A 20,948-nucleotide genomic window follows, 5' to 3' on the forward strand; every position below is an offset into this window, starting at 1 on the left:
CATGCTTAATAATATTACTTCTTTTATCACTTTTTTTTTTTTGAGTGGGATTAAAAAGCAAACCTACCTGGAGAGGAGTGTTAGCGTGAATATAAACAAGCCCAGTTGTTTTAAAGCATTCCCACCCCTCACCCCCCCACCCCCCAGGGAAACACATTCCATTTGTTTCTGTTTATAAGTTATAAAATATTACATCCTTTTGTGACTTTTTTGGGAGGGGGAGTGCAAGATTGTGAAACTATTCTTTGTACTTGCTGGTCCTTGGTAAAATTATGCCACCTATATTCTTTCCTCAGATCTAATCTCCATGTACATGTCTCAGTGAAAGTCTCATCACCTTATTTGTTATTTTTCACCAAACTTGTTTTTTTCAAGTGATTTTCATAGGACATAAAATCCCTTTATTATGTAAAAAGGCTGAAACCAGGTCAGGCTCCATGGTCCCCAGCGGGAAGGTCCACCTGCTTCCTTATATCTCATGTGATGCTTGCTGGTCTTTCCCCGCTTCTCCCCCTCACACACTTTTGGCTGGAACAGAATGTTTCCGTGCAGGTGTGTCCTAACCCAGAAGCCTGGGTTTAAGGATACTTTTGTGAAAACAAGTGAGCAATGAGCATATTCAATACCATACAATGAGATCTCAAAATAGCAACTCTAGCTTTTTAAAAATAAAAGATACCCTACCTAATGGAAGTGACATGGTTCCAAAAACACCTACAGTATAACATTTCTACATTAGTCAAAAAAAAAAAATGAAGACACAATTAAGGAAGTATTGGCAGAAAGAAACAGAAAGTGGTGCAATTTAGGCAGGAGCTAACTCACATAAGAAAAAAAAAAATAGACCAAAGCGATAAAAACAGTGGAAGTGACCAGAGAAGAATTTTCTCTTCTCTACAAACACCTGCACAACGAATGCCAAGGAATGAGAAAGAAAACAAAATAAGGCACAGAACTAATCAGCTTTTCTCTCCTTATTGTGAAATAATGCATGTATTGAAATAGAGTTTCAGCAACAGGAGGCTCGTAGTCAGCACGGCTACACAGCCTGTTTTGCTCAGGACTGTCTCTGTTCTTATAGCAGCTGCTTGCATAGTTTTTAAGAATGATGCATTTCACTCACAAAATTGTAGCATTCTGGACATTAAGTTATATGGTCTCTATAACAGCAAAACTCAAATGTTTGTAAAGATACTGGTTTCATTCAAGGTTTTTGGAACATCAAGTTAAAATGACAGAACAAAATTCAGCATATTTACATCTACAGTTTAGATTTGTGGCACCCTTGGAAAGCTGGCCGAATGAGGATTTCAGGAGAGCATATAGAATGGGGTATGAAAAAATACAGGTACCATGATTATAATAATGATAATTATGGGGGCACCTGGGTGACTCAGTTGGTTAAGCGTCTGCCTTTGGTTCAGGTCATGATCCTGGGGTCCTGGGATCGAGCCCTGTGTCCATCCCTGTGTCGAGCTCCCTGCTGAGCGGGGATTCTGCTTCTCCCTCTCCCTCTGTGTTCATGTTGTCCCTCTCTCACTCTCTCTCTCAAATAAATTTAAAAAAAATCTTAAAAAAATAACGACACATTATGTTTGTAGAGCTGTTTGCAGTGGCCAGAGACCCTCCGTATTCCTGGACTCACGGGTTCTCCTGTGACTTTGAGTGGCCTGGAAGGAGGACACTACAATGTAATAATGATGAAGGAGATGCCAACCCTCCCACCTCTGCTCTTGGGCTGGATGACTTCGCAGGGGGGTGAGTGCCATCCCCATCCCCTACTGGTTCGGTAGGGAAGGGAATGAGAACAGATCGGAACACATTTAGAGAAGGGTTGGGGCTTCAGAGTCAGGACTTCACTGGGAAAAATCTCAGGAAATGAGATCTGTGTATCAACATTGAGTTATGACTAATGGGTTCCAGCAGCTCTAGCTTTGGAAAATAACTTAGGGGCCTGCGTTTAGCAAAGACGAATCCTTTACCGTGGTTAATAGCAAGTGGACCAAGTGAGGAAAAGTAGCTCCTTATGAAAGCATTCTGAGGTGATGGATCATCTGAAAGGAGGTGGCTGCTACCCAGACTCTTTAAATGTGTTGCTGGAAGGATACCTGGGTGGCTCAGCAGTTAAGCGTCTGCCTTCAGCTCAGGATGTGATCCTGGAGTCTTGAGATCGAGTCACACATTGGGTTCCCTCCATGGAGCCTGCTTCTCCCTCTGCCTGTGTCTCTGCCTCTCTTTCTCTGTGTCTTTCATGAATAAATAAATAAAATATTAAAAAAAACATTTAAATGTGTTGCTGGAGAATTAAATTGATTCTATAAAGTATTTATTTATTTATTTATTTATTTATTTATAATTTTTTATAAAGCTTTTTTTAAAGTTTTTTTGCTCCCTATTATCCACTGTTAATATTAATAGGATAGTATTATCCATTATTAACCCTTTATCCAATGAAGGATTACTTTTTTTTTTTTTTACTTTTTTTTTTTAATCTTGAGAAGTAACTGAGAAGAAATAAATATTCAAGTTCAAAGGCCCTAACCTTCCCATGTCTGTGTTTTGGGGATGGTATTAAATAGCTGATATCCTGAGTGACTGGAGGTGTCAGGTTCTACCACTGGGGAGGATTTTCCTCCTAACTGGCAGGAAAGATGGGTTCAGTTATGCAAATGTAATTCATTTGGGAATGAGTGTGGCAGGTGCCTCAGGGACGTTTGCATTCATCTCAAGGAGAGAGCCCATCTCCCACGGTTGGCTCCTTGCTTGCAGGAGGAGAAATCAGGACGCACTTAATCTGAGACTCGCAGGGTGAGCCAGGTCCTGTTTTGGAGTCATCTAGGAAATTAAATGGGATATCGGGAAAAGTCTGACCTCAGTTTGATTTCCAGTGTCACCTTAGAAGTGAGTAGGTCTTAGGCCTGTTTCTTAATCTGCATGGGCGAGGGTTGAGGGCAGCCCTAGGAAGGTTTGCTGAGAAACTCAAGTGAGCTCTCGTGTTCCAAGTACTTAGAGCCTCGCAAAAAGCCTGTTCCTTGCATTCGGTTCTGCTGTGATCTGTGGCCAGTGGTGTTCTGTTCTCACAGGTGAGCCTCTAGGCTCCTCACTCTTTCCTGGGCCTGGGACCGCGGTCGAGAGAGCTCTGTGGAACAGGCCCAGAGGGGCTATAGTCTCCCTGCCAAACAGCCCATGGTGTGTGTGATTTTATTCTTATTAATCCCTCTAAATCAAAGTAGGTTTTAATACAGTAGTGAGGTGGTCTTTTATTTAAAGGCTTCAGAAGGAAGCTAAATAAGCTGTAATCAATGACTTAATATGGTTTAATTTTAAATTTCATGTCACTACAAATAAAGAAAACTGTTTTTTTAAGACACGTACTAAAAAAAAAATAATAATAATAATAAAAAAAAAAAGACACGTACTAAAAATTTTTAAGTCTTTTAATGAACAGATGTACCTGCCCATGCCTTAGAATTTAAACTCTCTTCATAATAGTTACTGGGTTGCAGCAAGCTTCTGGCTTTGCAAGGCTGCACCTCGAAGGTGGGAGTTTCACTAAGGATTTTGTGGGGAGACCCAGGAAACGGTTTGTCTTGTGTAGCATAAGGCAAAACCTCAAAAATCTCTCTAAACACATCTGTCTTTTTTCCAGATGAGGCTCTCTAAACAGCAGGGGGGTCCACATTCTTTGTTTCCAAATCCCTTCTTGCCCTCCCTTCAGGCAACCTCTGCATTTCCCCAGTTTAAATCTTCTCCTTCTAGATCTTTCCCTGGTGGAGTCTGCTCAACGCCACTTTTCCCATGTAACAATTAAGCTTCTTTTTTTTTTCCTTACCAGTTAATTTGTTCTAGTCCTCATCTTTTTCCTCCCTCCTCAGAATGAAAGCCCTTCCTTAGGACTCATTGTCTTTAGACTCTGAGGTTTTTTTTTTTTTTTTTTTTTAAGATTTTATTCATTTATTAGGGCACAGGCAGGGTAGAAGGCAGGCAGAGGGAGAGGGAGAAGATGACTCCCTGCTGAGCAGAGAACTGGACACAAGACTTGATCCCAGGACCCTGGGATCATGACCTGAGCTGAAAGCAAATGCTTAACCAACTGAGCCACCCAGGCACCCCTTCTGTGGGTATTTTAAATGATGAAGAATTTTTGAAAATTCCTATGACAATAAAGTCACTCAGTGACATTTGTTGGACCCCAGGACTCATCAGCCAGTTGTATTTAATATCATAAAAGACAAATTCTATGGGATAAGAAGACTTTAATTTCCATTGCAGTTTTAAAAACATCTCATTTACCAAAACAGGGTGGGAAAGGATTTATGTAAGGCTCTATTTACTTTCATGGCTTGGACAGTCTCCTTCTAGTTTCTTCTGGTTTACAAAGTTGGTGTTTATATTTATATAAGCTCCAAATTAACAATTGTCTATTGATTATTAGCTCCTGTCAAAAGAGGATTGGAGAAATAGGAGAGAAAAGGAGACGGAGGGAAGGGCAGGCTTTGAAACACTCATAAAACACTGAACAGCTCCTGCCAAAATATCGTATACTTTATATGGGGATGAAGTTTAGGGACACCCGTAGCTCTGTCTCATGCTATGGGAGGCCACGCCATGCAGTGGTTTCTAGGGGTTAGGCATTGGGAGCTGAGTGTGGATACCTCCTCAGGCACGTAGCAGCTTATAACTTTCAGTGAATTACTTGATGTCTCTCCTCCTTAGTTTCCTGAAACAAGAATAACAATATTCCTAACTTTATCACTTCCATAGGAAAAGAGCCAAGTGCTTTGGCTATCAAATAGCTGATATCCTGAATGACTGGAGGTGTTTTGCCTGGCACACTGTGGGTGCCCAATAAATGTCGACTGTCATTTATATCTAGGGTATAATTTTAATGATATTTTTCAAAAGACACATTCGGTGACATGCTTCCTAAGACTGGACAGTGGTGGTGAGTACCAGGTAGACATTATCTCCAGGGTTCTTGAAGACTTCAGCATCAGAGCCAGGCATAGCTCGTGTGAGCCATGCAGCGTGGATTTAAGGCATGTCAGATTATTCCTAAATTCCAATGTGGCGTACCCTGCTCTCTTAACGTTGCTCCGTGGTCAGCATCCCTGCCTTGACCTATCCCACAGAGATTTGAGTGTTTCATGCCCTCCAGACTGCTTGATGTGGGAGACATATAAGTGATCAAAATGTACAGTGCCTTGGCTCTGTCACTTGCATTCTGGTAGGAGGGATGGGGAGACAAAAGTAAACAGATAACTATGTAGTCTATGAATCTTTTGTATTTTTAAAAAAATTATGCTATTTTATACTAGGCTTTTTATTTTCAGAGAGTTATAGATTCATATATTAGAAATAATGCAGAAAGATTCCATGTACCCTGGACCCATTTTCCTGATTGGTAACATCTTAACCAACTATTGTGTAACATTGCAATCAGGATATTGACGTTGACTCCGTCAAGATACAGAATGTCTCTATCACCACAAGCATCCCTTATGTGGCCTTTTTCTGTCCACATTGACTTCCCCCTGCCACCTTCCAATCCCCAAAAACCACGAATCTGTTTTACATTTCTCTAACTTTGTCATTTCAAGAACATTATGTAAATGGAATCTTAGAGTATGTAACTTAGAGTGTGTAACTTTTGGGATTTCAAGAATTTTATGTAATGGAGTGTGTAACTTTTGGGATTTCAAGAATATTATGTAAATGGAATCTAAGAGTGTGTAACTTTTGGGATTGGCTTTTGTTCCCACTCAAAGTGATTCTTTAGAGGTTTTTCCAGGTTATGGCATGTATCAATTCAACACATGGCATGTGTTTCTTTTTGTTGTTAGTAGTGGTATTCTGTGGTAAGGATGTGCCACAGTGTGTCTAAACATTTACTCACTGAAGGACATTTGGGATCTTTCCAGATTTTTGCTACCATGAATAAAGCTGCTATGAACACTGATATATAGGTTTTAAATAAACATAAGTTTTTATTTCTCTGGGATAAATGTTCAGGAGTGCAAATACTAGTTGTATGGTAATTATAGGTTTAGATTTTAAGAAACTGACACTGTTTTCAATGTATACACAATTTTAAGACATTATATAGCTACCATCAAGATTGTGGTATTGGTGAAGAATAGACATATTTGTCAATGAAGCACAACAGAAAGCTCAGAAATTGCCAGACACAAATATGCCCCATTGTATTGTATTTTAATTTCCGTGTCCATAAGTTCATTGAGAGTTACCAGAAGTGCAATTTAATATTTGTCTAGTATCCTTTGACCTTGCTGAACTAACTTATGTTAGGAGTTTTTGGAGATTCCTTGGAGGTTTCTGCATAGTTAATCATGATATCTGCAAATAGGATTAGTTTTATCTCTTCCTCTTTGATCTGTGTGCCTTTTATTTCTTTTTCTTGTCTTATTGCATTGGCTAGATCTTTCAGCACTGTGTTGAAGAAGAGTGGTGAGAACAGGCATTCTTGCCTTGTTCCCAGTCTTAGGGAAACACATTCAATTTTTTACCACTAGGTATAATGTAAGTTGTAGGTTTTTTTGGTAGATGTTCTTTACCAAGTTGAGGAAGTTTTCCTGCTTGTTCTTATTTTTCCGAGAGATTTTACGTTGAATTAGTGTTGAGTTTTATTAAAAAAAAAATGTCTCCATCAATTGATATGATCTTGCTGCCTATGTATTTCATCCATTCACCAATTTTTGTCTTTAATTGGTGTATGTAGACCATTTATATTTAATATAATTATTAACATGTTAGGGATGAAGTCAGCCCTTTTATTTTTTGTGTTCTGTTTATTTTCTGCTGTTTCTTTGTTTTAGTTTTCCTGTCTCCCTGTGGGTAACTTGAATATGTTTAGACTTACATTTTAGTTTATTTATAGTGTTTTTGAGTGCATTTCTTTTCATGGCTATGCTAATTATTGCTATAATTTGATTGATCATTCTGCCTGTTTATCTGTCAGTCTATCTATCTATCTATCTATCTATCTATCTATCTATCTATCATCCGCTTATCATAAGCTACTGGTGTCAGCATTTTACCTGTTCAAGTCAAGTATGGAAATCTTACCTCCTTTTACCCTTCCCCATTAACAATATAGTTGTTTCAACTATTTCTTCTACATATACATAATAGGTGTATCAGACAGTGTTCTAATTTTTCAATTGTCAGTCATAAATTAGGAAACTTAGAGTGGGAAATGCATTGTATTTGATTGTATTTTCACTCTTTATATTGTTTTTTCTTCCTTTCTGATGTCCCAAGATTCTTTCTTTTATCATTATCTTTCTGTTCATAGAAAGTTCTTTTTTTAATATGGGTGGATTTGGGTTTTTTTTTTTAGATTTATTTATTTATTCATGAGAGACACACACACAGAGAGACAGAGAGACAGAAAGACAGAGACCCAGGCAGAGGGAGAAGCAGGCTCCATGCAGGGACCCTGATGCGGGACTCGATCCCAGGTCTCCAGAACCATGCCCTGGGCCAAATGCAGGCGTCAAACTACTGATCCACCCAGGGATCCCCCACAGAAACTTCTTTAACCCCTTTTCAGAGTAGTTTGCTGGATACAGATGATCTTAATTTCCTTCCTCTGAGAATGCTTGATTTCTTTTTATTTCCTGAAGGAAATTTTTGCCTGATAAAAAATTCTGGGTTGACAATTCCTTTTCTACCCCACCCCCACCCCCACCCCCACCCCCACCAATCATTTGAAGAATGTTGTGTCACTTCATTATGGCCTCTGTGGTTTCTGATCAGAAGTCTATTGCGATTCACACTGTTTTCCCCTGTAGGTGAAGTGCTGTTTCTCTCTCATTGCTTTCAAGATTTTTTTCTTTGTCTTTAGTTTTGAGATCTTGAGTATGATGTGTCTTGATGTGGATTTCTTTGGGTTTACTGTGTTTGAGGTTTGCTCAGTGTTTTGAATCTGTATGTTAATGTTTTTTTTTTTTTTTTACCAAATTTGGAGATTTTATTATTTCTTCATTATTCTCTCAGTGCCTTGTTAACCTTGCCTTCTCTGTTTATTTTTCCAAGATTCTGATGACATGAATATCAGAACTTTTGTTTCAGGTTCATAGGTCTTTAAGGTTCTGTTCATTTTTTTTCCCCCAGTCTATTTTCACCCTGTTGTTCAAATTGGGTAACTAATTTTGTTTTGTCTTCAAATTCACACATTCTTTCCACTTTATCCTCCATTCATTGATGTACTTATTTTAGCTACTGTATTTTTCAGTTCTAAAATTTACGGTATTTTAAGATAATAATTATAGGTACATTTTTTTGAAATAGAATGACCATGAAAAGTAAAGAGACATTCTAAAATCTCCTTGTGAGAAGGCCCCTGGATCAGTAAGATGGGCTGTAGGTTCCGTTAATCAGATTTCTTCCTGGGCACAATTTGGGCACATTAGATTATCCAAATGTGATTTTTGCAATCTACTATCTATTTTCTGGTATGTTCAGAGAGGATTATATGATTTTTGCATTAATCAGTCTCAAATTGGAAGACATTTAAAAACACCATTGCTAGCCTGTGTATCTCTGGTTACCTATATTGGAACACATAGGTTGGTCATTAGTTTCAGTTTTTCCCTGAGTAAATCAAGATCATCTATCCTTTGTCTCCAGCTTTAATCAATTATCTTTGCTGATTCTTAGATGTGGAATGTCTTAGAGATACAACAGTTGAATTCACTGGCATCTGGGATGAATTTGGTATACTCAGGACCACCATGTCTACACAGGGAATAGCCAGGCAGACCCTACCTGAAGGACTGTCATCTTCACCCAAACCCTCTACTCTTCAGCCTGGGTGGCTCTCCCCTACTCCCTAGTGGCTGAGTTTCAACTTTCCCCCCATCTCCTGGTGCAGCATCCCTGAGCCGCTGGAGGCCACCAAGTACTGAGCTTAGTGTACATTTTCCCCCTCAATAACTTTGACGCAGGGCAAGGGAGGGGGGTTTATTGCATGGCATCAAAATAAACCAGTTGTATACCTTTGTGAACCAGATTTGAAATAGGGACTAAAAAATACACTTCCAAGATAAAAACAGAATGGCAATTGGAAGGAAGGGCTCTAGAGGGGAACTTGGCTTTGAACCAGTTTCTGCATCTTTCTGCTCCTTTATTGTGTGATGATAAAATATATCTCCCATGATTGTATGAGGATTAAAGGAGAGAGTGCAAGGTCTGATACTTGGTGCTTAATGATGCATCACTGTTGCTTCCTTAAGAACTTCATTGTCCATAACACCTAACACATTTTGTGGGATATACTAATACTTAATAGAGCACATCTGACTGATCCAGGAGCCTTCTCACAAGGGGACTTTCAGAATGTCTCTTGGCTATTTATGGTCATGGTTAAAAAAAAAAAAACTATGAAGCTATCATTATTATCTGAAAACACTTTAAATAAAGTAGGAACAAAGTTTATTCAGTAACTGTGGCCTGTGCATTTGTGGGTCAGATTATATTTTAAACTATAAATCCATGGGTTGATAAAATGTAAATAACACAAATCTTTAAAGAACAGATTTTTTAAATTATAAAGAGCCTTAGTCTTTGCACTTCAGCCATCTCTTACTTGAGGCAGAAATGCATCTATGATGTTTCAAGAATGGCTTGAATACATTATTAATTTGTTCATTCATCCATCTGTTAAGTATTTATTGTGCATATACTACTTTTTTCAAGATTTATTTATTTAATTTTTATTTTTTTTAAAGGTTGTCTTTACTTATTTGACAGAGAGAGAAAAAGAGACTGAGAGCACAAGCAGGGGGAGTGGGAGAGGGAGAAGGAGAGGGAGAAGCAGACTCACTGCTAAGCAGGGAGCCTCATATGGGGCTTGATCCCAGGAACCTGGAATCATGACTTGAGATGAAGGCAGATGACTGAGCCCCACCATGTGCCCCTAGGATTTATTTATTTGAGAGAGAGAGAGAGAGAGAGAGAGTGAGAGCTCGTGTGTGTGAGTTTGAGTACATGAGTTGGAGGAGAGACAGGAGAGGGATAGGAGAGAATTGCAAGAAGCAGGATTCCCACCCAGAGTGGAGCTCCATGTGGTGCTCAATCTAGTGACTCTGAGATTATGACCTGAGCTGAAATCAAGAGTCACTTGCTTAATGGACTGAGCCACCCAGGTGCCACTGTGCATATATTATTTTTGATGTACATTGTTAGGCACTGGGTAAAATGGTCTTTAAAAAATTTTAAGTTGAGTGGAAGAGGCATGTAAAGCAGTAGGTACTTGCATTAAGTGCCGTTATATCCAATTTTTATTGTGTGTCTGTTCTATATCAGGAACAGTTCTCTGTGCCTTACATGCACAGACTCATTTGATCTAACAACAAATTGTGATGTGGAGCACTTGGAGAACTGTATCCTGATCACTCCTGTTTTACAGTGGAGAAGGATAAGACTCTCTCACTAACAAAAAGCAGAGGGGACTCCAAACCAGGCACTCTGAATCCAGAATCTAGGCTTTTAATGACAAAGCCATGGGAGATGCTAGGACATAGTGATGAATCACCTAATTTAGGGGACAGGGTTGAGTCAAGGCTGTTTCCTGGGAAGTGGTCTCTGGGAACTTGGGCATGGGGCACTCACTGTTTCTAGAGACAGACTGTTAGCTTTGGATAGCTCTGAAATGTATTCCTGAAAAATAAGAAAATACAAAACTAAACACTTCTGAATGTTACAAAAGGAGAGGGAGGGAGTGGGAGTGAGTAGCCCAGGGAACAGGAGACTGTGGGGAGGCAAGAGAACAGCCAGTGAGAAGCGGGAGCTCTTGTTCTCATTTTTGTGACTATGGCTGAGATGCATGCTCCAGCACTTGTCCCTTTCTTCAGTTTGCCATGATCTGTGCCCCGTGCCCGCCAGTCTCACACAGCCTGTCCTTGCCACATGAGACACTCGTGCTCAGTGTTATTTCCTGGGGGAGGGTGTCCCAACCCCTAGACTGTTTTTGTCCTCCATGCTGCCTTCTTATGTGACCCTTCATAGCTCTTATCACAGATATAGTTAGATGATTATTTGGGTAATTATCTGAGTGCCCCTACTGTAGGCTCTGTGAGGACAAGGGTGATCTTTTTTCTTCACTCTTATTTACCCAGTACCTAGTATAGTGCCAAGGTCAAATGAAGTACCTGTTAAGGGTTGAATTGTGTCCCTTTTCCCCTCCCCCCAGAAAAGATAGGTTGGAATCCCAAACCTTGGTACTTTGAATGTGGCCTTATTTGGAGATGAGGTCTTTACAGAGGGAACCAAGTGAAGATGAGATCATTAGGGTGAGCCCTAGTCCCGTATAACTGCACACTGAGTGGGGCAGGGCTGGAACAGATTATCCCCCATAGAAGGAATCAACTCTGGGGATACTTTGATCTTGGGTTTCCAGCATCTAGACCTGTGAGAGAATCAACGTTCGTTGTTTATACCCCAGGCTGTGGTGCTTTGTGACAGCGCGGGAGCAGCTAATATGGTGCCTCATCAATATCTGTTGAAATAATACATGGAATCACAAAGCTCTTTCCCTTACTTGGAAAAAGGGTTTCCGTCAACGTTTGTGGCTAATATGATGCTTAACACGTGCCACTTCTCATTTGTTTAATTTTGGGTTTTCTTTTTTTTTTTTTTTTTTGATGTATTTCTTATTGTGAATTTCAAAACCAGAAGAGTTTAGCTCCTTGTAGAGTTCCCAAAATGACATTTGAATCTCCCAAATATTGTCATTGTTCTTCGCCCCCTGAATCTTTGACCTGAGAGAGGGGAGTGGGATAGAGACCATGTGTGACATGAGCTAGAAGCACAAAATCTCCAAAATCACATATTGTGGAACCAGCATTAAATTGTGAGGGGAAAAAATGTGAGTCATCCATGCATTTGTGATGATCTTGTCATGCACGGATTGGTACCTGGCAGGCTTCGTTTTCTCTAGGATTTCTGCCACCAACTGTCACTACATACTTTTCAATTTGCACAATCTCATCACTGCCAAGAACGGAGTACCTCCGTGCGACTTGTAATTACAGAACTGCTCCTGTTGCCCCCTCCCCAAATCCCTAGAGGTTAAATTTGCACATTCTGACAAAGTAATTTCTTGATTTTGTTTTCCATACGAATCATTGAAGGTTTCCTGAATGAGCTCCTTTGTAAACAGTGAGTTGTCAACTTCGAAAAGTGCTTTCGTCTCTGACAGTGTCATTGTTCTCTTGGTTTCCAGGCTTTTTCACCTTTTATGAAATATGATGCTTTTTCTACATCTTGTATAAATGTAGGTATGTGCTGGTTTATGTGCTAAAGAGCTAAAGTCGAATTCGAAGGCAAATGTGATTTTTGCAAATATGTGCAAAAGCTTTTTCAAAGACAGCTCAGGTTTCTCAGTTGCCCTGGATGGCTTGAGACTGATGTCCCAGGAAGCAGAATGCAAAGGAAGGGCAGGGATTCTTCGGAATGCCGTTCAGGTACCTGGGCACTCAACCTCCATTCTAGATATCATTTCCATATTGGACCTTTGGCCAACTGCCTGAGTGCCTTGACTACACTGGGGACTACCCTGTCACTCTGTTAACCTGCTTTATGGTTCATAATGGAGCCCTGGTGCCTGGAATCCGTGTAGGCACTATGTGTTCACCCCCTTGTCCAAGGTGAGCCCCCTACCTGTTCTCTTCACCCCTCCCCCACTCCCCGCCAGGTTCTGGTTCCTCCACTTGCATCCATTCTGTGTCTTTGGGCTCTCCCTGTTGCTTTTCTTTGACGCCTTCCTCTTAGCCCATAAACATATTAAATTATACAGTTCTTAAGCTAAACAACACAGAACAAAATCCTGCTGTTCAAGGTAGGACCCTCCTCTCCCCATCTCCTTTCTTGTAAAAGGAGAGTCTGGAAAGTCTAATCTTCTCATCTTCTTTCCTGACCTTCCGTGCACTTTATCCTGCTCCACTACTGTTTCATGGTACCTGCTCTTATTAAGGAAAGCACTAGTTTCCTAGGTAGGAGACTTCTCGTCTTCATCTCACTTGGCTATGGAGGTATTTATCAGTGGAGCCTGAGCAGCCATGTGCTGAACTAAAACCAGAGGGTGAGAAAGAGACAGAGCCGGGGCAGATGGTTGGATTAGGTCAACCAGCAGGCTCTGCCTCTCTGATAATAGAAGTCCTCTTGAGTGAACCAACTTCCTCCTTTTCCCTTTAATTTCACCTTAATTGGGGGTTTTCTTACAGTTTGCATATCTTTCTCTTTCTCATGCTTTTCTCTTTTCTTTTTCTTCTACCATCTTACCCTCTCTACTTATTTATTTATTTTTTTTTATGGACAATGTCACCACTTTCCTCAGCTTCTAGTACTGGCTCCCTACTTTGACTTCCAACCCTCTCTCTTCACCAAGGGCCTGTTTGCTGAACTCTAAAACTATATTTCCAAAGTACCCACTGGACATGACCCCAGCAAAATTTTATAGGCACTTGGCGTTAACATGTCACGAGGGGAATTTTATAATATCTCCAAAATTGCTCTTCTCTTTGTATTCCGTATTTTAGCAAATGGCAGGACCTCTGTCCCCAGTGTTTAGCTGGAATCTTGGGCATTTCCTTGATCTCCTCACTATTGAATTTCTCACGTCAAGTGTTATCAAATGTGGTCAGTCCTCCCTTGCACATAACTCAAATTTCTTGTTCCTTTTCTATTTGTACTGCAGTGATTTGGGTTCTTCCTTTAGCATCTCTAATGCCTCTTAACTAAAATGTAGCCCAGCACTTTTAAAGTGCAAATCACCAGGAGATCTTGTTTAAGTGTGGATTTTGAAGGTCTGTGGTGGGACATGAGATTCTGTATTTCTGGTAAGTTCCCAGGTGGAGTGCTGCTGCTGGTCATGGACTACACCTAGATTAGCAGTGGTCCCAAAAAGTGATACCTTCCCTTGGGTCCTTCTCCCTCTGTCTTTTTATTCCCTCCCTCTCCCATTCTCCACCCTGACCATAGCACCTCCCTACATCTACAAGTCATTCTTTGCAGTGTTGACAATTTTCTAATTTCTTAAAGCACAAATATGGTAATATCATTGCCCTGTTTAAAAAGCTTTCATGGGGATTTCATTGTCTTCAGGACAAAGTACAAGCTCTGTCATGAATATGCAGGACGATTTTAATGACCTGAAATCCACCTGCTTTTTATTCTCCCCTGGTCTCTTAAGTCACAGAATATTTATGTACTTTGCTGTTGTTGTTAGAGAAACAGACTAAAGAATCTGTTGGATTCTCAGAGTGGCCTTTAATCTCAGAAAGGGGAATTACTACTGCCCTTTCTTGATGAGGAAATTTTATAGATGAAGAAACAAGACCCACACAGACTAGATAATTTCCTGTAGCTCATGAGACACAGATAGCTGTGGAGACTAGACTAGACCTTTGACCCTCCGAGTCCCAGTCCAGTGCTGATTGCATGGAGCCCTACCACCTTTTGGTAGTGGGGTGGGGTCAGGGTCAGAATGAGATGTGGCCATGGGGAAGTGTGGTGGCTTAGAGCCACAACTACAGAGCACAGTGCTTTCACTCCTTGAGATGCTTCCCCCCCATTGTGTCCTTCCCGGGGCGTGCTTTACTGTGCTATGTGCTCATGAGAAGAACCAGAAAAGAGAGAAGTTCTGACAGCATGGACTGTGTGTGGCTGGAAATGGTGACTAGAGAGTGAAGTGTCAAGACAGTGACCTTGAGCTACAGATGAAGGTGACCTGGCTACCGAGCCCTGGGAGAGAGCTGGAGGGGGTGGGAGGCCTTTCCAAGGAGTCCTGTGATGGATTTTTCCCACTATCTGTCAAATAACTCTGTTGGTCAAAGTTGGTCAGGGAAGCCAATTCCTGCCTGGTGTTAAAGGACACATTGAATTGTCCAGGGCTGGGCTGGGCTGTGATGTGGGAGGTGTTTGCCCAGCAGTGGGTTCATGATTATTTTTCATGGCTTTTGTGGATATGACTCTTTCATGGCACAGAAGGGTGCCTCAGAAGCCTTGTACTGGGTGCTCACTGAGGGGAGGCTTCCGTGGTCGCAGGTGGAGGTGAGTAGATGTGATAGGTGGCACCCATCAACATGAGAGGTATTATTATTATTATTATTATTATTATTATTATTATTATTGTTATTTACAAGAGGTATTTTTAAGTCATGTTGCCTCTCCTAAATCTACTCTGCATGGTGATTTATTTTCTTGTAATTTTCTAGGATGTTTTGTGGCTAATCCATTTCATAGACTAAACCGGAGTTTATAAAACATTTTCTATAAAGAGCCAGATAGTAGATTTTCAGCTTTGTGGGCCGTAAGGTGTCTGTCTTGACTACTCAGTGCTGCTGTCGGAGCATGAAGGCAGCCCATAGGCAATCTATAAATGAATGGGTGTGGCTGGGTGCCAAAAAAAGTTTATTTACAAAAACAGACAGCAGGCCCAATTTGTCCCAACAGATTAAACAATCCTATAGAGCAAACCAAATTCGTGTGTAATTTGCTACATTGGTTGAAAAACAGAAAATGGATTTAACATATGTTGATTGGATTTCTCTGATGTGCATGTGACCGTGTATATCTATTTGGGTGATCTTTTAGAAGATTTCCATGGGAGTGCTAGTTTTAGTTTTGGCTGCTGTATGGAAACATCACCTCTGAAGATCAGTGTCGCTTCTTGTTTCTGCAGAAGACTTCAAAACCCGCAAGCAGAGCAAAGGGAGAAATATATGTTGACTTTCAAAGCTGCAAATTTACTATCAGGATTGTTCGTCTTTAAAGATACTGTTTTGACTCTCCAAAGACATTTTTTTAACGTCAAAATAAATAGCATTTGACATTTTAAAATATAATTAGTATTGAGCATTCGGTAGAGGGTGGGTAGGAGAAGCAGCTGGGCATGTGGAGGAGGAACGGTTTCTGGTATCCCCTGTTTATTACACTTTTGGAATGATGGCGAAAGGTGACAATGGCTGCCTCTTTGGGTCTGTTTAATCTCCAGCTGTGAACATGTGATTAATCATCTCTTGGACAACAAAAGACTCTTCCCAGGACCAGCAGTGATTTCCACGTGCTCACAAGGGCTTACGTACATGTTGTCCCAATGGCGCGTCAGCCCTAATGATGCATTCTCTGTGCTTGGCCACTTACAGGGAGCTCACCAAGAAGTCTCTGGACTTTCTGCTTCTATTGTTGACTTTGCAGCTAGTTTACTACCTTGGGTGGGTGTGCTCCAGGTTTTTCCTAAAAAAAATGAGGGAAATGGTACAGGTGAGTTTGCAGAGCTCTTTGAAATTTCAAATGCAAGTATTATCAACGTGTAAATTATTATAATTCTCTCTCAGTTGCTGCCTTCTATTTACAAACATCTGAGTATCTCCCTCCCAATTCTGGATGAGACGTAGAAAGGGCAATGAAATCAGCCTCAAAGTTCCAAAGGAAATGGGCGTTGCCTGAAATGTGGATAACTGGGAGTGCCACTTTCAGAGCATAAGAAAATGCAGGTTGTATCTGCTACTGAAGTTTCAGGTTATTTGGCTAAAATCTCTCCATATATGTATACGATTACATTTAACTCTGCTAATAAGTATTTTTCTTTTTTTTTTTTGCTAATAAATATTTTTCAATTGAAGTTATTTTTCAGAATCTTCATTCTCTATGGTTTGTTGGAATTGAAATTGCTTTAGAAAAAAATGATGTTTTATTTTTAACCAGGAGAAAGCATACCATGGCAAGAACATGAGATCTACCACTGGAATGCCCATTTCCACCATTTTCAAAATGGATAGGGCTAGTTGAGAGCTGGCCTAACACTGTGGGGGTTTTCTGAGCTGCTTTCCATCATGTGCTTGGTGAAATGTGGCAAAGCATATGGAAGGCTGGTGATTCATCTCTGTGTAAGATTTCCTGGGGAAAGCTGAGATGCATTCATTGCAGAGTTCCCCCCACTGTACCCTGGTGAAGCTTTTGCTTTAATGGAACAATAATTAACTCTACTTCAGATTTTCAGAGCATGATCCTAGAAATGTTTTCTAAATGAATGTCTCCCTCATTGTTTTGTCTTTGTGTGGCCCCATCTCTTTTTTATAGTTTCACTTATACGGGTCCCACCCTATCCTGGTAGCTGGGGAGGCATATTTTAGCTTATGTAGTTGGTGATATTGTCATGGGTCAGAGGGCACTGCCCCACGTGTCTGTAACAGTGTAAGTGTCCCTGACTGGGGTGGGGGGGAGCATTGTAAAGTCAGGGAGAATATTTCAACAAATAGATGGCAGTATGTAACTTGGTGATGGTGGAAGGTAAATATTTAGGCAATAGAAGCTGTTGATTGCAAGAACTAATTTTGTGGGAGGCCGGGGTCAAGTGTATGTACTAACAATCTTTGATTTATCAGCATTATTCAGAAATTGAGCTTAATTTACAAAATGCTAAGTGGTTGTGTTTGTTCTTCACTTGGAGAGTATATCTTGAACGTTTGACTTCAAAGCATCAATGCTATGACTGGAAGAAGCTTGAGATATGGATGCTTTTCATAACAATGTTAAAATGTGGAAAATCAGAAAGTTTTTCTTTAGATAGTCTGCTATATTTAAACATTTATCTGACATCCATATAATGGAAAATGCTGAGCCATTGGGAATTAGTTTATTTAGTTTGTTTAATTTTAAACTATTAAAATGCCTAACCTCAGAAAAAGGACACTATTTTACACAGTTAAATGAAAAACAGTCAGAATATAAATAGTAATATGTTATAGTCCCATTTCTTTAAATCTATCTGAAATATTAGGTTGAGCCATATGAAAGTGCTATTTTGTCAGATGATGTCAAAATGGTTTGATACTAGCAATTTCAGATGGTTCAGATAGAAGAGAAAACCCACATTAACACACACCACAGATACACACGTACATACATGCCACACGTGTACGCAGACAATACACACACCTATACGTACACGTGGAAGATAATTGCCAAAAGTTCTGGATGGCAATTACAGGCAATTTAAAACTTTTTTCTTTCTTGTTTTTAATTTATACTTTCTTTTTTAAAAATTTTTTTAATTTTTTAATTTTTTTAAAAATTTATACTTTCTAGAATGAATGTGGATTACCTTTCAATAAGAAATGGAGAAAGACAATTTTTCTAGATGCTCCAGAGGCAGAACCTTTCATTGTGGCGAGGTGTTGAGGTTCAAGCTTCATCTACATTGTTTGTCAATAGAAGATTTGAGGATTTTTGGTCTCCGGTCTCCAGAGTTCTTTAGAAATGATCATATTTGGTGAAAATACCTACCTTACTCATCTATTCTCTTCCCCAGTAAATTCCCCCAGCTAATCTGTGAGATCTCTTTTTGTGTAGAAGCATTTGACATTCCATAGGTGCTCAATAAATATTTGTGAATGAATGAGTGAATATATGAAGGGGAGCGTAGTGAAATAATCATTGTTAATACATTCTGCAATTTCGCTGATTTCCTCTCAGTTGTGAACTGACCCGATCTTCCCAAAGAATAAGATGTGCCTAACTGTAAGTCCACACACACACAATGCTGATAGGAAAGCAGTCAGTTAAAAAAGACAAAAATGAAAACACTGGATCGCCTCTACCGAATTGGTCTAGACATACCTTCGCGATTCTCTTGGATAGATTATAAAATATCTGGGTGAGAATCTTAGCACATTATACATTCCTGGAAGAGGTCGGAATCCCTGGCCCTGTAACATGCAGGTATTTCTGAAGCAGCTTGACCTGTAGGCCTGTTGTTTTTCCTCTTCTTCTTCCTCTTCAAGATTGACTTCAGTGCCCAGGTTCCCTTGAGGTGGCTACCCACTTGTATTTTGCAGTGAGAGGAGGATGGAAAAACTGGGAGAAAGAAGGAAAGGAGGAAAGAAAAGAGGGAGGGAGGGGCAGAAACAGAGGGACAGGGACAGAGGGATTTTCAGTCATGTGGGATCATTCATTCGTCTTCTTAGCAAATGTTTATTAAAAATCTCCCAAGAGGATATTGATCATTTACCAGCTGACACGGTCAGTGGGGCATTATTTCCATCCTGTGATTACCTCTAAGTGATGCATGCCAACTTAGATGGGTTCTGAGCCTCTGAGTAGAGCGTGTCCCGAAATTAACTTGAATAACCTAATTTCTACCTTCCCGCCGATCTGTTCTTACACACTGTGCAAAGGGCAAAACAGAAGTGAAACAAGAGAGATTAACAAGGTCTGTGCCAGCTGTTAGAGGAGAAGTCATTGTTTGTCTGCATTTAAGGAGAAAAGGACACTATTTGGCAGCATGGGGTGCCTCGGAGTCGCTGGAGCTAATGATCATCCTGAGAATTGAGCTGTGAGGCGAGTTGCCCATTGACCGGCCCTGACTGCTCTCGCTGACAGGTGCTAATGGGAGGGGGCAGGACACAGCTGCCTGAACAGGAATCCCATTATCCTTTGCTGGGTATTGATTCACCCTGTGGGATGTTTCCTTTCTGGCTGTGTTAATTTTCAGAGTGCACATTTGCCTCTTTCTCAGCAGAGAGAGAGAGCGAGAGAGAGAGAGAGAGAAAGAGCGTCAGAGGTGCTCGGGGCAAACGTAATGGGCCCTGCCTTCCAGTCTGCAGAGGTTGTGTCTGTGGGGATGTGGGCTCCTCTAATTACAGTGCCTGCTAGGGGACGGGGTTGCAAGAATAGCTTTGCCACTAATATAATTGCCCTGAGGTGCATAGCAAATTAATCTAATGACACAAGGTGCATTTTGAAAGTTGTCCCCCCCCCATCTGTAAACAGTAGTTCTCATTTTCGACTTGACGTTTTTTGCACAGAAAATCCAGGAAGTGATCCAGCAGTTGGAATCCGCGCCATTGACAGTCATCTGAACATTTTCACTGTCTCTTTTGTTTACACACAGGCCTTCTAAAAACCTTCAGGGATAATTTAGAAGTGATCTTCGCCTTTGGCCACGCTCTGTGGTCTGCTGGTTTGTGCTGAAGGGCAATAGGTGGGTGGGGTGGGGTGGTTATAAGGAAAATTGCTGAAAATAATGTTTAAAGATGTCTTATTATTGCAGGTAAATCATGGCAGATTGCACGTTGAAGAACACAGGCGGTGGACACAATGCTGAGAACCCAGGGGGGCGTCTCGGTCACCTCACTGGCCCTGCTGGGCCTCAGCCAGCCCGAGGCGTGTACAGAACGTCTGCCCGTTAAAGGAGTTTCCCTGACTTAGAGCAAAACCCTGCATTCCTGCCAAATGTGGGCACGTGTGTGTGCGTGCGTGTGTTATGCCTCATGACAGTGGCATTTTAGGCACATTTACATACTTGGGCAATCAGTTTAGTTCATAGATTACTCCGATTTCTGTCATCTCCCATGTCCTTGCTTTGTCGTGATGCAGGAGCTGCATGAGGCCTTACCTTGGAAGGGACTCCTGTCCCATGGCCACTGTGGATTCCCAACCTCCGCCCGCCCGGTGCTCCGGGAGCCCTGGCCTCAGTGTTGTGTTCCTGTCTCTGAACTGCTTAGGGCCATAGGCTTCTTCAGTCCCTTTGCTTCTCCTCCCCTGGGACAGGTGAGACAAAGCAAGCAGGGAGTGGGGTGGGGGGGCTCTTCTAGTGTTCCCTAGAAGTAGATTTCTAGCACCGTTCATAGTGCTCTAATGAGAAAATTTTATTTCAGAGGTTTAAGCCAAAGGGAAAAGACAAGATAGGGATGAACAGGATTCTCAGAACGACGGTGTGATCCTTCCCCCACAGCAAGTTCAAAACATGTTATATTCCTTACTTCATGACTTTGTAGAAGAGCTCTGCGGTCACCTGGTGGTAGCAGGATAGCTCATTTGATAAGATAGGCACTGAGGGCGTGGAGTTTGTCTGTTCAAGAGCCAGAGAGGAACTTAGGCCTGGATTTGGTAAAAAATATCTAGAACTTGGTTGAGACAAG

General features: G+C 40.9%; 1 long non-coding RNA gene across 1 annotated transcript in view; it reads left to right on the top strand.

Moving 5' to 3' along the window:
* Positions 1-19,123: 19,123 nt before the first annotated feature.
* The window catches only part of LOC140601795 (uncharacterized), a 35,223-nt gene continuing 33,398 nt past the window's right edge, over positions 19,124-20,948 (top strand). The window contains exon 1 of the long non-coding RNA XR_012004896.1: positions 19,124-20,577. This is a non-coding gene — a long non-coding RNA (uncharacterized lncRNA). The remainder of the gene's footprint in view (positions 20,578-20,948) is intronic.

Source organism: Canis lupus, chromosome 12 (assembly GCF_048164855.1).
Source record: "Canis lupus baileyi chromosome 12, mCanLup2.hap1, whole genome shotgun sequence".
NCBI classification, from domain to species: domain Eukaryota; kingdom Metazoa; phylum Chordata; class Mammalia; order Carnivora; family Canidae; genus Canis; species Canis lupus.